This window comes from Armigeres subalbatus, chromosome 2 (genome assembly GCF_024139115.2).
Source record: "Armigeres subalbatus isolate Guangzhou_Male chromosome 2, GZ_Asu_2, whole genome shotgun sequence".
Classification (NCBI taxonomy): domain Eukaryota; kingdom Metazoa; phylum Arthropoda; class Insecta; order Diptera; family Culicidae; genus Armigeres; species Armigeres subalbatus.
This window is the reverse complement of record NC_085140.1, coordinates 71,051,242-71,069,012: the sequence shown is the minus strand read 5'-3', so window position 1 is coordinate 71,069,012 and position 17,771 is coordinate 71,051,242. Positions and strand designations below refer to the sequence as shown.

At 38.9% G+C, this 17,771-nt stretch overlaps 1 protein-coding gene and 1 long non-coding RNA gene across 6 annotated transcripts in view; one reads left to right on the top strand and one right to left on the bottom strand.

Moving 5' to 3' along the window:
- The window catches only part of LOC134208981 (probable chitinase 10), a 232,828-nt gene that overhangs the window by 89,439 nt on the left and 125,618 nt on the right, over positions 1-17,771 (bottom strand). The gene's annotated exons all lie outside the window — the stretch shown is intronic.
- Positions 14,743-15,512, top strand: LOC134214518 (uncharacterized). The gene is made up of 2 exons (XR_009979816.1): positions 14,743-14,956; positions 15,024-15,512. It is a non-coding gene; the product is annotated as an uncharacterized LOC134214518 (long non-coding RNA).

The following is a 17,771-nucleotide window of genomic DNA, read 5'->3' as shown; positions in this document are numbered from 1 at the left end:
TCTTTATTTGTTTGTTTCCAAATGTCATATACGTACTGCATTGCAATTTTAATGAAACATTGATCACAATTCGAACGTTTTTGACATCTTGATGCAACTTTTTCGTGTTTTGATGTTTTTCCAATGCCTTTAATGAAACTGAATAGAAACAAGGTGATTTTAGGAAGATGTTGCGTGTGCTACTTGGGAGTGTGTTTGTAATGCCCAAGACGCAGATTATGCCAGCAATCCTTTAAATTTGCTTCTATAGAATGAATCCCATAAATATTTTCCAGTTCAAAGATGTAATTCGGAAGAAACATGTCGACGCCATTTCTTCATTTTTACATAATTAGACATTCTTAGGAGAAACCTGATTATTTGAAAGAATCAAAGCGAAATCGCTCCATTTTTTCATTATTTGCGTAAAAATATCACAAGGAACAATTGTTTTTGATAATTGCGCTATTAACATCCCCCATCATTTGTTTTATGCACTTCTCCACTGTGCACTAAATGTTGAATCAGGCAAGAATTACTTTTTTCTCATCAACAGGGGTGCAGCAATCACAGGAAAAGTTTTCAGTAAAAAATGTCGAAATCAAATTACCTCCACCATTGTGTCGGAAAATTTCTCCACCATTCACCACTGATATGCTCGATTGAGGAAAATGCGTGGAACGTTTTCACATCGTTCTACAAACCAACCAACCGACCGACCGGCCGGGCCGGTTCAATGAGGGGAAATTGCTCACCGTAAATGGAGTGGAAAACGCTTGAATGGTTGCCACTGTTGCTTCCTAGCTGCGGTAGGTAAGCGCACCCGTGCTGGTAATTCTCGTAACTCACCTGGAAAAGGTAAACGGAAAGATGTGTGGAAAACTTGGTTAGTGATGTTGTTTTGGGTTTATGAGGGTGCGTGTCGTAGGTTTATAATAGGCATGTTTGTCGGTTCACGGAGGATGAGCCCATCGGACGAAATGGCTTGTGTTGAGTCAATTAGGGACATTGCACATTGTTTATTTTATTGGATTCGAATTGAGCAGACGACAGAACAGTGATGCAATAATAGAACGCATGGCAGTCATTCTTCGACATGAACTTGAACTTTAAAACAACTGCTTCAAAACAAACAGTAGGTGAATTGTTGCGGAGTAAACACTTGTGTAAAGGTGATGTTTGCTTTTTATGGTTAAACAATAAACACACATTATCCAGTTACAGAGTGGTTGAAATAATGCTTCTTAGAGGCTACTTCTATTTTATTTCGCTAAATTGTCTTCATAGAAATGTAACTTTGAATGACGGACACAATGGAACCATTAATATTATCATATTATATCAAGAATAAAACAAAACAGAAATTTTGCATTACTTGGTCAGAAATATTTACTACTTTATACAATGTACGTACTTCAATTTATCCTAAATATGTTTCTATTCAGACGTTTTTAACTTGTCCAACTAATAAATTTAATATTTCCGAAGCTTTTTTCTTAATTACGTGTGTACTTTAAGATGGACCACACTTACATGGGAAAAATCAAAATCATTTTTTCGATACATATAAATAAATCATATATAATATTGTTTTTCGCTCCCAGAAGCTACTGTGAAAATTTCAGCCAGATCCGTCAAGTCTAAGTGAGTACTCAACAAGCATGAAGTTTATATGGGATAAAATAGACTTAATATATGGGTAAATGCATACTTTATACTCTTTTACTTCTAGGTGATGCCGAATCTTTACATTATTACGAAATAGCTCCTGAGAACCGCGAGTGATTTTATAAGAAAATATAAAAAGTTATAATATGCATAGAAAGTAAGTTTTTCAACAGTTAGTATAACAGTTGTGGTGGCATAATATTTCAATTTGTAAAAAAATGTTTTGTGTCTAATATAGAATGTGTTTGATATTTTCGCTTAGTTGTTTAATAAAACATAAGCGATAACTTGTTATTCGATATACAACGATGGGTTTCTCCATTTACCTTACTCAACCTGCCACTCAGAGCTGCACAATGGTGAACGGAGTACTAATCATTGCTGTCGTCACATACTCATAAATCGAGTGACAGCCCCAAGAAATGTGTGTTTTCACTTTCAATTGGCTACCATCGCACGGATGATTACGAAACGGTTCGGATATGGTGCGCAGGTTCAATGCACACACTCATTACACATTTCACAGACAATTAAAGAAAAGCTGTCAAAACGGATTTGAAACAATTAAGGTAATTCGCTCATCAAATGATCTCATCCAATCATTATCAAATTATTTCATTATTCAAATGTAAGTCCTTGATTTCGAACACGACTGACACCTGTCCCCTTTTGAGGGAGACCGAATTAGCAATGCACCTTGGCTGCACGCACGTATCGAATTGCCGCCTGCATAAGTCCACCCCATTCACATGTGCTAATCGTTTATTGAACAGCAGAGTAGGACGGCCAACCTCCAGCTTGGAAGGGAGTGTGAGGAACAGTTTAGACATGGAGATGCTAACTGCAATGAAGACAATACATATATATTTATTTAATTGATCGTGTTTTGCTAACTAGCTGATGGTTTTACGACAAATGGACTGGTCTGGGCAAAGTTTATGAAATGTGGTTCGTTGCTCAGTGGCCGGCCAGGTGGCCAAGTTTAATACGAACGATCTTGTGGTTTTTAATAAAATATGACTATCATGCGTTTATCTGAATGTTACATGAATCTGAATGATGATTTCAACTCAATTGCATGAGAAATAATGGTGAACGCATGGTTGTTTATTTAACTCAACGGATTGAACGAAAATCTTACAGATTAGGTGAAAGAATCGCATATCGTTAAAATTAAGTGAAGTGAAGGGAAAACTGCGATACTGGCGTTTCCAGATTTGTCGGATAAGTCAAGCAGATTCAGAAACTGGTGCTGCTGCCGCAACCAGGGAAACCGCTGGGGAATCCAACATTATATAGGCCCATATGCCTGCAGGAGTTTTAGCATTTAGCATTCTCTGGGATAGCTCCTGGAAAGGAATATCCTCAATCGGCTGACGTAGTTCACCAAAGGCGAGACCGGTTTATCGGAAAACAGTTCGGATTCTGAAAAGGCAGATCGCAATTCGAACAGTCGTTGAAGTCAACGAGACAGTCATTGAAATCCAAAGAATTTCTCGTTGAAATAGAATTTTTGAACGGAGAATGGTCGTTTGGCAGAAAGCCGATTGGTTCTGCGCGGTAGAAACGATTGACGTCAAAACTCGTTTAATAGTGCCATCGCCGCAGCGTCGCATTGAAGATCCTTACTTTCAGAACCCGAAGACGAAGTCGGCCCAAAGCGTGAAAATGTTCTCTGCGATAGCCGCCGGTAGTCGGGAAAAGTTTCTTTCACCAAAACTAGTAGTTCATCCTCGACCTTCGGCTACAGTATCTTTTTGCCCACTCTTTAAAAAATTTCTGAAAACTTGTTTCATGGATTTTCTAAAAGCAAGTACATTTCGGAAAAATAGGTAGTACAACATCCCAACAAGGCTCGAGGAAAAAATATTATTTTTTTTCACACAAAACAAGTTTCGCAGAGTTTCGCCTAGGGATTTCCGCTACGTCTTTGTTTGGACTTCCCCAAATGTATTAAAACCAAATCCAGCTGCTTATGACTGCAAATCTACGATGGATTCCACGTTAAAATCCAAAAAAAAATCTAGTCGAAATAGGATTTTTGAACGGATAAGGTTCGTTTGGCAGAAAGCAATTTGACCGAAAGCTAAATGTTGCTCGTCCAAATATGTAATTTGACCAAACAAACTATTTAGCCGAAGCCCATCTAACCTAAAGTTTGGTGGAAGGTAGTGGTCGTTTGACAGAAAGGGCCATTTGGCCGAAATGGACATGCGGCCAAAAATGTCGGAATGTTTTGCAGAAAGGTAATTTTTGGGCCTGACTATTTCTGATGTCTATTTCTACCAAACGGCATTTTCGGTTAAATGATCTATTCGGTAAAACGACATTTTCGGCCAAACAGCAGTTTCAATTTTTTTGGCCAAATTACGAGCTCGGCGGAATGTTCCTTTTGCCTGTATGTCCTTTTTGCCCGAAATGGCCGTCTGGCTGAAAGGCCATTTGGTCGTATGTTCCATTCGACCAAATGGCCCTTTCTGTCCAACGTCCATTACGACCAGACGGCATTTTCGGCCTGATGTCTCATTCGGCCAAACGACCTATTAGAGACAACGGCTTCTCCGGCCAATTATTGCTTTGGCCAAATAAAATTTTTGTTCAAACAATTTTTCATTTTAATGATTTTCGGGAAAATATTCCTTTCCTATTTTTTTATAATTGTTCAGAAGAATTTTTGAAAAATTACCTATAAACAAAACAAAGAATTTCCCGTAGAAATCCAAAGAAATTCGTTCCGGATTCCGTTTTCCGGAAAATTAGATTTTTTTTTTAAATTCTGAAAGAGTTTAGTGGAAATTAAATTTTTTTCTAAAAATTTAATAAAAGATTTCTAAAAAAATCTTGTACGATTGAAACAACTATTTCGTTTGTTGCATCAAACAACAAGGACATTGTTGTTTCAATATTCAAATTTGTTGTTTCAACACTGATTCACTGCTTTATTCAAACGAACTTTACTGCTGTTTCAATCCTGGATTAGTAAGGATAAAGCAATTTCGCAGCAATTTCATAAGTAAAAACAACCATGAGAGTGACAACTGAAAAGCATGGATTTAGTACTTTCCTCGTCTTAGACAGTTGAAGACATTCCACTAAAAGAGCTTTAATAAATTTTCCGGAAAGCATGGTTAAACAAATATAAACAAGATAGGAAACAACAATCGCGTATGGTTGATTTAACCCTATTTGTTATTGTATCAGTAATAAATATTGTTATTCATAAATCAATGTAAAAATATTGTTGATTTGAAGCAGAATTCGGTTGATTCTAACACATTTTTTCTTCGTGTAGACAAAACTCAAAGGTGCAGCCCAATTGGGTTGTACGCAAGAGTGACGTATGACAATTGCCATAATAATTTGTGTCATTCAATTAATACTGAGCAAACTGCTCGGAGGTCAACTGAATCAAAAAGCCGAATAAAAGGGATTAATACGACTCATCGGCTGCATCGTCGCTGAAGCCACTAGACTGACATTCAGTGGAGGACATCTCAATCCTAGAAGACACCATTCTCAAAAATGTTCGAAATAATGGAGAAATAAGCAGAATCGGTAGTGGCGTGAAACCAAACGCAATGTTCGGTTTCCGATGAAAAAATTTTCATCCAGACAAGCAGATTCGGCTTAAGTTTTCGAATTTATCCGTTTAAACGACAATGCCGATTCTTAAAAGATCCTTTATTTTTAATAAATGCGCCATTTCAAATACTGAAGCAGCTAAACGAAATTTTACACTAACATGGTGTCTTCATTGATTTGGCTGTCGTCAGCGGAAAGTTAAATTTTCTGACAAGATTATTTGGTTCTATTTCTAATAGTCTTTGGAAACGTAATCGATTTTTTCCGGGTCATCATTTTGTACAAAAAAACGTTATTTTTATTAAGCAGCTAAACGAAATTTTACACTAACATGGTGTCTTCATTGATTTGGCTGTCGTCAGCGGAAAGTTAAATTTTCTGACAAGATTATTTGGTTCTATTTCTAATAGTCTTTGGAAACGTAATCGATTTTTTCCGGGTCATCATTTTGTACAAAAAAACGTCAATCCGAGATAAATTTCCTATTAGAAAGCTACCCTTTGGTAGCAGAATCACAAGCGCTTAACGCAGGGGATGATGCAATTAATTTGTTAGAATAGTTGGAATCACTCACAACAACCTAGCTACCACGCCAAACGCTGATGCCACCGAAGCACTACATTTTTGCAATCAACCCTTTCTATTCAACAAATGCTGGTCCTGAGAAGGACCAAATGCTTGTCCAAACCTTGCGTTGGAATTTCACTTCGTGCTATTATTGTCTGATGGTTACTCGGTGAGTTTTCGCTAAGACGCAACAATTTGGAATAAATTTTTAACGGGCGAGCTATTTTGATCGTAATTATACTGAGAGCTGTCCCGAAGCATGGAAGAGACTGGAAATTTGAAGCAGCATGTGAAATTTGCTCGCCAGATGCTGAATTTGGTTATGAGCTGTTAATGATTCAAAACTCGTTTTGTTGAAAAGAGAAACAAAATAAACTTGACCCAAGATAAAATTTCTTCAAAGTACAAAACATAATCGCTTGGCGTATGTCGGTCTGAACGACGGTCGCAAGTGGGTGGATGCTGTAGAAATTTATAGTAAAGCTATTATCGATTTGGCTGTCGGCAGACAATGAAGTTTTTGGCAAGATTCTTTGCTTTTGTTTCTGTTATTGGAAATGAAATCGATTTTTTCTGGTCCGCCATTTCATACAAAAGAACGATGACCTGAGATTAATTTTCTTCAAAGTGCAAAACTTAATCGATGGTTGATGACAGAAAGTTGCCCTTTGTTAGCAGAATCAGGGAGATGATGCAATACATTTGTTTGAAAGGATGTAATCACTAACATCAACCAAGCTACCACGGCGATGCCACCGAAACAGGCCATTCCCGCAATCAACCTTCTCTGTCCAGAAAATTCTGGTCCGGAGAAGATCTAATTTTTCTTTGCCCAGTGCGATTTTCTAATAACTAACTGTAAGCAATCTTGATGACTTTTCGGAACGACGCCACCATTTGGGATGAATTATCAGCATCGCCGCTGCATCACGCGGGATTGCAACAGACGACATTTTCGTAATCAACCCTTTCTTCCCATAAAACGCTGGTTAAATGATGACCAGCGACGCCAACGCTCTGCGTGAATTCTTGTTCGAACTGAAAATTATAGAAAAATATATTAAGCTCGTTTAGTGGAATGTATTAAACCGTCTAAGACGAATTAAGTACTGTCCATTTAATTCCACCAGTTAATTTTTCGTTATCTTTGCAGATACGTATTTCGACCACAACTGTGTGGTCGTCTTCAGTGTCTTGTACTTGACTCGACTTGACTCGAGTCGAGTCAAGTACAAGACACTGAAGACGACCACACAGTTGTGGTCAAAATACGTATCTGCAAAGATAACGAAAATTAACTGGTGGAATAAATGGACAGTACTTAATTCGTCTTAGACGGTTTGAAAATTATATCCAAACCCACAAGTTGCTTGATTTTGATGTCTGTGCTAGCGATGCAGGCACAGGATTGGTTGTTTTATTATTTTTATAATGTTTACCAATTTTCAATAATAAATAGCTGAATTTCTGAATCTTCAGAACAATACAATAAAGCGTTGACTTATCCGTGATCGAATGGTCCAACAATATTGAAAATCCATCGAGAAACGACTGAGATATTAACGTTCAAAGTCTGACATATTTTCGTGACGGTCTCCGATTTTCGCAATCGCAAAGTGTACCCCATTATAGAAAACATTGGCGTAACTAGCCCCAATGCCTAGCGGGAGCTATAACCCCTTCATCTATTTTCTCTATTTCGAGTTTTTTTTTCAAAAATTCTCGAACATTTTACCACCTCATTAAGCTATCTTAGTGTTAATGTGATGAATACGTTCCAATTATCTAAGGCAATTGCGGATCAATCACATTCATCCATATTATATTTCCTCAAGCACGTACTTTCTGTTGTAGCCCACAGTATCGAAGTGTGTTTGTTTACCAGCCGATGATGGTTGCTACAACGACTCAAATTGCGATAGCGTGCGACTATTGCGTCTAAGTGTAGTTAGCGCTCGGCTTGGTTCTGCACACTCAGGGATTCTGACGCGAATCCTCCGAGGATTTCGATGAGTATCCTTTAGTGATTTCAGCGGGAATCTCCAGAGATTCAACGGGAATCCTTCAAGCATACCCAAGGGAACCTCCAGTGTTCTGAAGGCAAGCCACCAGGGATTCCAAATCCTCTTGGATGTCGACGGGAATCCTTCAGGGATTCCGGCAGGAATGTTCCAGAGATTCCAGTGGGAATCTTTTAGATATTTTTCATCCTCCAGGAATTCCGACAGAAATATTCCAGGAATTTGAACGGGAGAGAATCCGACAGAAATGTTTCAGGGATTCCAATGAGAATCTTCTATGGATTCCGAATAAAATTCTTCGGGAATTCTGGATGTCTGGAATATTTCAGGAATTCCGAAGGAAATGTTCCAGGCGTTTTATTGGGAATGTTCCAGAGATTCTGTCGGAAATCCTCCTAGAATTCCAACGTAAATGTTTAGGGATTTCGTAGGAAATGTTCCATGGATGTTGAAGCAAATCGTCGAAATATTCCTTAGCAATCTATCGAGGGATCCCGAAGCAAATATTCGAAGAACTCCGAATTAATCCTCCAGAGATTCCGTAAAAAATCATCCAGTGATTCCGAAAGGAATCCTCCAGGGATGTTGAAGCAAATCATTCAGGGATGCCGAAGCATATCATCAAGGATTTCGAAGCAAATCTTCGAATGATTCGGCAGCAATTCGGCGCGGAATTTCGAGGTAAAACGTCGAGAGCAGGCTTTGAAAAAAATCAGATCATGAGTAAAAATCAACTAAATATATGCCAACTTGACGCTCTACTGCGGCCTAATCGCTGATGCTTTCTAGATCGTTGAAATTTGGCGTTCGTTGATTCATTGTTTAAAAATCTTCATCGCTCACCAATGGGAGACAACTGAGCAAGGCAATTCACTTGTTAACTTAACAATCCCAAGTAACATTTCAAGTTTTATTCCGCTCTAGGAATGGTTTACAAGATCGAATTACAAGAACTGACAATAAAACCCATTACTACAGGATTACCTTCTGATGACCACTATAAGAGTAAGATATGTCCAAATGGCCCTCTCTAGATTACCACTATTAATCTCTTATAAGAGTATATAAAAATCCGTTTCAAGCCGCCCGCAAAAAAGGGAATTTTGCTGCGGCTGCTGTCAACAATGTTGCTTTGGAAAAAGAGAAACAAAATCTTGCAAACAAATAATAACAAACTAAAGTGTTGATGAAAATCATGATGAGGATGACAACAAAATAAAACTTTTTCAAGTTTTTTTTCCAATGTACACATTATGACCCAAAATTATGGCTTTGATCAAGCTTTGAAAATTGGACTTATTATGCTCTTCGTTACAACTGTAGAGCTGCTAACAAGGCCATTCGGCATTTGACGTTTGAAGCTTTTCGAGCAAATTTATTAGAGGTTTATTGACAGCAATAAGATCGCCATGAAAATTGTTACTTGGGAATTAGTGTTGTTACCACAAGCTGTTAAAAAAAATGTTTTGGTTTTGCTCTAGTAGAGCAAGCGTAACACAAATGCTCCAGTCGTAGCTTCCCTGGATACCATACCAATTTTGGCTTGGCGAACTCTGTAGCTCGTTGTTTACGCAGCATCGATCGCTCATAATTGTTGTTTGGTATCCATCTGAGCAAGGCTGTTCACTCACTGGTACAGGATGCTATGATTGAATTAGATCAATGCTCGTCCGCTTCACTCACGCTTTCAATACCTGGTCGACAGACTCCGAATTGAATATTGAAGGGATTTTGAAGCAAATCATCGAAGTATTCTGAAACAAATTGTCAAGAAGTTCAGAAGCAAATCTTTGAACGATTCCGTAACAAATCCTCAAACGATTCAGGAGGATTTCCGAAGCAAATTAACTAGAGATTCTGAAGCAAATCTTCCATAGATTATGAAGGGTATCCCCCACAGATTCCCAAGGATAGCCCTCAACAATACCGAAAGGAATCCAGTGTGAATTCTTCTGGATTCCGGTTGGAATACTTAGATGATTCTGAAAGGAATTCTTCGGATTCTGATGAGAATCCTTCTCGGATGCTGATGGGAATTGTGGAGATTATCATGCTGATAGGCAAGTGGAAGTCTGCTGGAAAACTGTCACTCCAGTCCGTGATGGTTGACCACATGTCTTTGACTGCTGGCAAAGTACCACGATTGCTTTGATTGATTGATATACGGGAGATAACTCTCTTGTCGTCAAGCTTTTTCAGTAATTCATTATGCTATATGTTGGAAATTGATATCCAACTTTTAAAATTCTAGGAGGGCTAAGCCCCCTTATTTACGCCAATGATAGATAAGACAGACGTAGTCCTACGTAAAAAACATGCAAATTACATTGGGTCGTATGAATAAAAAGTAGCCAAACTCAGCGCTTGTAGTATCTACTCAAAAATAAAGTCCACAGAGAATAAAGCCTGTCCACGTTAAATTTCGGACACTGAGACAATGTCCAATTGATTTGTAGCCATTTCATCACTTTGACAAGAATGAAAATATGCTCAAAGAATCACATAAAGCGGAGAGATTCAGCTGTCATGTAAATTATTCTTCTCAGTGGTTTGTGAAAATTTTAAAAATAGCTTTGGATGATGGGTGTCCGAAATTTAACGTGGACAGGCTTTACTACATGTTTGATATGAATAAAAACATTTTCGAACTTATGGCATATGCTACATTCGAACTTAGCCTTTACTACAGTTTACTACCATTTACTACACGGAGAAACGTCAAAACAAAATAGACCCCATGATGACGATGATGATTTCATCATTTTTGCGGCCAATCAACAAAAGACATGTCTGTTTTGTTTGTTTTCCCTAAATTGGACATCTATTCTCAAGAACAAAGCCGATTCGCTTTGATTCTGATGAATAATCTGCATTTGAAACATGAGTAGCAACGTCTTGAGCAGACTACAAGAAATCAGTAGTAAACTCTTGTTTTATTCATACCAAATCAGTTGTTTGTAGTATGTTCGAAATGTGTAGTGTAGTAAAGTCTCTTTTATTCATACGAACATGTTCCACAAGTGACGTTTACTACTGAAAATATAGTAAAGTTGAACTTACTACTTTTTATTCATACGACCCATTGAATTTCCTATGAAACTTGCGAACACTTTCCGCGGAAACTCTGAAAAATTTTCTGTGAATATTCCGGAACATCTCTCGTGAAATTTAGAGAGATTTTTCCGTGGAAACTCCTTGAAGTTTCCCGCGCATGTTCCTCAGAATTTTCTGTTAATATTTTGAAAAATATCAACAGAAATTCCGAAAAACTTTCCGTGGATTTTCTGAACATTTTCCTGTACAAATTTGGATCAATTTCTCGTGGAGATTCTGAGGAATTTCTCACAAAAAGTTTTTTTTTTGCGAATTCCGAATAGCTTCCCTTGGAAATTGCAAAGAATTCTCAAAACTTCAAGTAAATTCGAAAATAATTTCCAAATTTATATTTTGGAAAAAAGTTCCTCAGTCTGTCCCGTGAAAATTCTAAAGATTCTCCAGTTAAGGACAAGCCTCTTGGAATCCAAAACTAAATGCACTCGCGTTTTCAATGGCACCCCAATCATATTCTGCACATTGAGATCTTGTTCAAGACATTCAATTTAAATAAACTATTGCATCGGTAAATTTGATAATTTGACCAAATGCAAAATATGTTTACTCGAAATATAATTGGATCAAATGTTCATTTCTTATTATAGTACGATTGCTGCTGGAGGCGCGCTTATTGATAGTTCTTCCCTATAAGCTCCTGCGTATCCAGTGACAGTTTATTAGACAGCCAACAAAAGACAAGAGACAGCATCTATGCGGCTAAAATAATGTCGAAATACTACTTTCATGCCCAAAAAGGTTCCAGAAATCTCCAAAAATTGGCCTATTACTGATTTTTGGATAAATCATGCCAAATGAAACCTGATATTGCCTTCAAATGAGTGTAGCACATATCTAATCCATTACTGATAAGGTTCTTAACATGAAAATGATCATTATAAATATTTATGATCCGAACGGCTGCCTTAAAAAAAAGTTGTATTATGAAGCTCGTTCTAAAAAAGAATAATTACCAATATTAAAGAATGGAATAAAAGAATAAAAGAAAAAATATCATTAGGTTGCTGGTTTTTTTTCGAAACCACTTCTATTATTGATCTGAAAGTTTTATTAATGTCGTGATACTTTGATAACCAACTGAAGGATCCGGAAACTTGGAATCAAATTACATTATTACGGAAGTTCTATATCTTATCATAACAAATGACTTGACATAACAGACATCCAGAAGTTATACTGAACTTGTAAAAATCCATGCTGGCTTTTGAAGATAACTTTTCTTCTTCTCCATTGGCATTACATCCCTCACTGGGACATTGGCACCTCGCAGCTTAGTGTTCATTAAGCACTATTACAGTTATTCACTGCAGGGTTACTGCAGGGTTTCTATTTAAGCCAAGTTACCATTTCTGCATTCGTACATCATGAGGCTAACATGATGGTACAACTTTTATGCCCAGGGAAGTCGAGACAATTTCCAATCCGAAAATTGTCTAGACCGGCACCGGGAATCGAACCCAGCCACCCTCAGCATGGTCTTGCTTTGTAGCCGCGCATCTTACCGCACGGCTAAGGAGGGCCTAAGGAGAAAACTTTTAGTAGACCTTAAAATTAACTCTATGTGGCTGGGTTTCAGCTGAATCGCTCCAAGTGCCAATACAAATTTACTAATTTTTCCCCAAGCTCTCTATAGCTATTTTATTTGATCGCAAATCGCCTCGGATATACCCTAATTCCTGGAATGCCGAGGAAATGTACTATTTTCATTGGCATTCAAGTATGTTCCCAAGATAGCATTAGTAACAATCACGCAGATATGATCCCGAATCGCCCGTTTGATATTGATACACACCTTGTTTTTAGCACAAATAATGTTTATAGAACGTTGAGTTTTATCCCGATTCCCTTGAAAGACCCACCACTGTGCACCGTTCTGCTAAATGGTGAACGGTGAACGGTCGAGTGGCGTCACTCCAAATGGGGATTTTAATCACTCATAAACTGCCGTTGACGATACGCTATGGCTTCGAATAGAAACCCTCGATACCGCTCACCGGCATTGAAGACCTAAGCACGCTTGAATGTGACTCGTAGGCCACAGACCGCATTTAAGCTTGAACGAAGGAAGGGTGTGCTTCCAACTAAGTGACAAGTGTTGACAATCCCTGTTTGATTTCGTAGTCGAATTAATGTTCATCGTAGGACGACCAGAATATTTGACAGCATGATTTCAACCATCCAAAATCGTTCGAATCAACCGAAAAACATTCAAAACCAGTTACGATCTGTATGCAGCAATCGATCTCGAATCTAGAAATCGAAACACGTTTTTTCAAGGCACCGACTGACGTAGAACCCTTTTACTTTCAATATCGAGCCAGACTTCCTCTTGTGTTTGTTGAACCTACGGGTCGCAAACCAATAACTGCACCTGCAAAGCACTTCAACGAAACGACACTTTAGCGGGACCGATATTGGTCGTAGACCGTTGGTACTAAAATAACCCCTTCAGACCACAAATCAAGAAATGAAACAATTTCTGAAAAAAAAAACTGGTCAATGTTCGCTTTTCTTACGGTACTCGACGATTGCGGCAAGAAACTGAGCAAAAACTTGCATTTCACGATTCAGCTTTGCTTTGCATGCCGGAGCGCGGCTGAACGGTCGACACACGTATGCATGCTGTTGCAATTAAGCTCTAGATCTCCCAAGAGTTGCCGCACACTTGACAGCTGCAGCAGCAGCAGCAGCAGTACACGAACTGGAACTGGATCACCTTGGGAGGATTTTTGCATGGTACACTATATTTACGCGTGTGACCATGCGGAGATAAAGGCGTCACAGTCGAAGCCATTCAATTGACAACTGAATGTGATTGGCAATCAGAAATGGGCAGCTGCTTTTATATTTTTTTTCCTTCTAGAACCCTCTTGGAAATTGGGAGTGCTTGAAGGACTTTTCTGTGCAAGCAACTGCACCCTGCTCTATCAGGGTGAATTAATGTAGAGGGGCCACTGCTTATTTATATTCGGTTTTTGCTTTGTTCTATGTCTATCTAATACTCTAAGCCTATGGGTGGAATGTCGCCCACTGGATGACATAACGAATGTGCTTGGGTGTACGTACATTCTTATTCGAATGATAAAAACCATTCAATGCTGCCCAAAGGGGTTATTTGTGCCAGCCAACATATTATATGTAAGTTTGTACACTGAAATAGATAGCTTTTAAAAGTAAACCCGGTGATCAATATATCATGAGTAAAACCCAGCATAAACTTTTTTTTGTATATCCAAGTTCGTACATTCAGGTGAAATTCGCTTAAAATTCGTTGACAGTTTTTCGAGATTGGACATGGAAGTTAGACACCAATCATTAATGAAACCTTTAAATAAATAATCTTATGGTTTGCCTCGCAATCGTTTTGCTTGTTAAAACTTACCCACTCGAACCAATTTTTTTCTATTGATTTTCATTTGCAATGCCAGATAATTAATTTCAAACTTAATTAACAAAAATCATATTTCCATTAGAACCGAGTTCGTGATTGCATGCTTTTCAACACCGTTCGCCAGTTCGCCGATATAAATGTTCAACGATCGTGCGTCGACGAGCCAAAAGCAATTCCGTTGCGTGCGACCAAGTTATTTTATTTGGACACCCGTCTTGCGACCGTAATTAAATTGAGGTGAAATATGATTGCTGGTTCTGATGAGCGGCCACACATACACGCGGCCCCATCGCGCATCGTTCAGTGATGATTCAATAACAACAAAACTGATTCATCAGCTAAATACCTACCGAACACGGACGGCGATGATGGTTAACACTTTCGATTTCATTGGCGATGTGTTAGCACGTTCGTGTTCGTTTATGAAATTGTTCTCAATTTATTCGTGGCATGCGATGTTACGAAGATGGGATATTTTTGCTGAATTGTGATGTGAATTATTGATAGATTCTCGTTTGAGCAGTACTGAGATACGAAGTTCGTGAAGGGGCTTGTCTGCGCTACTGGTCTAAGTCGTTATCTAATTCTCGAATGGATCAAGATTGTTCAAATAATTTTATTTCAACGCACTTCAAAGGTGCTACATATTTTGACAAATTGATATTGATTCCAAAACTGTCTTCGAACAATCATTTTCATTTTAGGTACTCAAACCGGAATAACAGTGGTGGAATTATCGAAATATGGACAACGGACATCGGTCGAAACCATAATAATATGCAATCACGAATAGCTTCGCGCGATCTGTACAGCTGCAAAAGGACTGTAAGAGAGACGGGGAGTGTCGTGTCCATGAATTGAACGAAAGGCGGTATTATTAATCACCAAACTAGTCAATGTAGATCGTTATGCTCTTTTTTAGGAGTAGTCGTGTTGTTTAACCGGACTTGAGCTGGCGTCCGGGTTCGTTGACGTTGGGTGACCAGGGTTGGAGTAGAAGCGCAGACTAGTGAATATCATTTCAATCTGCTGCCCACAAATGTTATGAAACTATCAACAAGGAATCCACTCTGGTGACAGGCCAATATCAGTTGAACAGTAGCACACAGTGATTGAACCACACTTGATGTTGATTGTGTTGTAAATGTCTGTATCGATTTCATCGTAAACATTAAAACATTTGATAAAATTTACTGCTCCTGAGCTTCATTCCATAGCTATGTTTAAACATTTATGTAGCTTACATCTAAACAGATAACACTGAATCAACAATTTGACGCTCCAAAATAGACGGTTCGAGGCCGCATCTCTCCATCTATCTAACGCGCCCCACGCTCGCCCAGTCGTTTTGCACCTGGTCTGCCCACCTCACTCGCTGCGCTCCACGCCGTCTCGTACCTGCCGGATCGGAAGCGAACACCATCTTTGCTGGGTTGTTGTCCGGCATTCTTGCAACATGCCATGGATCGTACCCTTCCGGCTGTAGCTACCTTCTGGATACTGGGTTCGCCGTAGAGCTGGGCGAGCTCGTGGTTCATTCTTCGCCGCCACACACCGTCTTCTTGCACACCGCCAAAGATGATCCCCGCCAAAGATGAGTGTTTGCAAGTCCTCCTCGAGAATTGTCCATGTTTCATGTCCGTAGAGGACTACCGGTACTTTATCAGCGTCTTTTACATGACACATTTGGTGCGATACATGCGAATCTTTTTTTGACCGCAGTTTCTTCTGGAGCCCGTAGTAGACCCGACTTCCATAGATGATGTGCCTTCGTATTTCACGACTAACATTGTTATCAGCCGTTAGCAAGGATCCAAGGTAGACGAATTCCTCGACCACCTCGAAGAAATCTCCGTCTGTCGTAACACTGCTTCCCTGTCACGTTCGGGTCCGCCAACTAGCATGTACTCCATCTTTTGTTGCTTGACGTTTCAGGCGGGTGTACAGTTCTGCCACCTTTGCAAATGTTCGGCCAACAATGTCCATATCATCCGCGAAACAAATAAATTGACTGGATCTGTTGAAAATCGTACTCTGGTTGTTACACCTGGCTCTCCGCATGACACCTTCTAGCGCAATGTCGAATAACAGGCACGAAAGTCCATCACCTGGTCTTAGTCCCAGGCGCGATTCGAACGAACTGGGCGCCATTCAAATGTTCGTCGTAGTGCTGCTTCCACCTTTCGATCACCACACGTTCGTCCGTCAAAATGCTCTAATCCTTATCCCTGCACATTTCGGCTCGCGGCACAAAGCCTTTGCGGGATGCGTTGAGCTTCTGATAGAACTTGCGTGATTCTTGAGAACGGCACAGCTGATCCATCTCTTCGCACTCCGCTTCGACCATGCGGCATACCTTGCTGCAGTGCAACCGCCGCGCTGCGTCTCCAGAATTTGTCTGCACTCTTCGTCAAACCAATCGTTCCGTCGACTTCGTCCCATATACCCGACGTTGTTCTCCGCTGCATCGTTAATGGCTGCTTTGACTGTATTCCAGCAGTCCTCAACCCATTGAACTCACCCTCTTTCGGGATCCATCCATAGCTATGTTCATTCCATCAAGGCAAAGAAATTGAAAAGAATTTGATTTTTTCCTTCTCATTTTTGTGAGTACAAAGAAAGTCTCTTTTGTGATGGTGTAAGACTCTTTGGTAGATTAGAAGTCCGTATCGTATTTATATTATAAAATACAATTTTACATTACATTTGAAGACATTCCGAATATCACATTTTTCAGGCCTTCAGATTGTACTACCCTTTAAAGTTTATTATAAGTTTGTAAAAACTACTAAAGTTCAAAAATCTTAATGACCCCCAAAGCATTATTTATTTAATGGGTTTGGTTAGTAATTTTGATACTATTTTCAGAGTTTTTGAAGACAATGAACAACAAACTAAACTATTATGATAGATTTCAAGATTATAACAATCAATTATCAATTTTGAACTGTCCATAAGTTGTCCATAAGGATGTCGTTTGGTGGGAAAACAGTTAACCACATGGATTTTCCCCGCAACAGCAATGAAAATTGATTGCTGAAGTGAATTGATTCTCGAGTTGATTAGTAGAACAAATTATACATTGAGACGCACTTTAAAGTACTTCACGGAGAAGGAGGATTTGAAAATCGTGACAAATCATTCACAAAATTTAGATGGCTGGAACAAGAAAATTAAACTCTAAGGTGGATCGCTCAATGAGCGAAATCGCTATTGGATTTCGAATAAGAAATATTTAACTTTAGAATGGGATTGTCAATTGAACCGTTTGTTTGAGAAACTGCATATGTAACATTTTTGGCCAAAATGAGATTTTCATATATTATGTCTCCTCGTCCAAAAATACGTATTGTGGCAAAAAATACGAAAAAAACTTTGTTCAGTAACATATAAATTTTTTTTCGTTTGTTTGAGAAACTACATATGTCCACGTACTTTAAAGGGCAATTGTG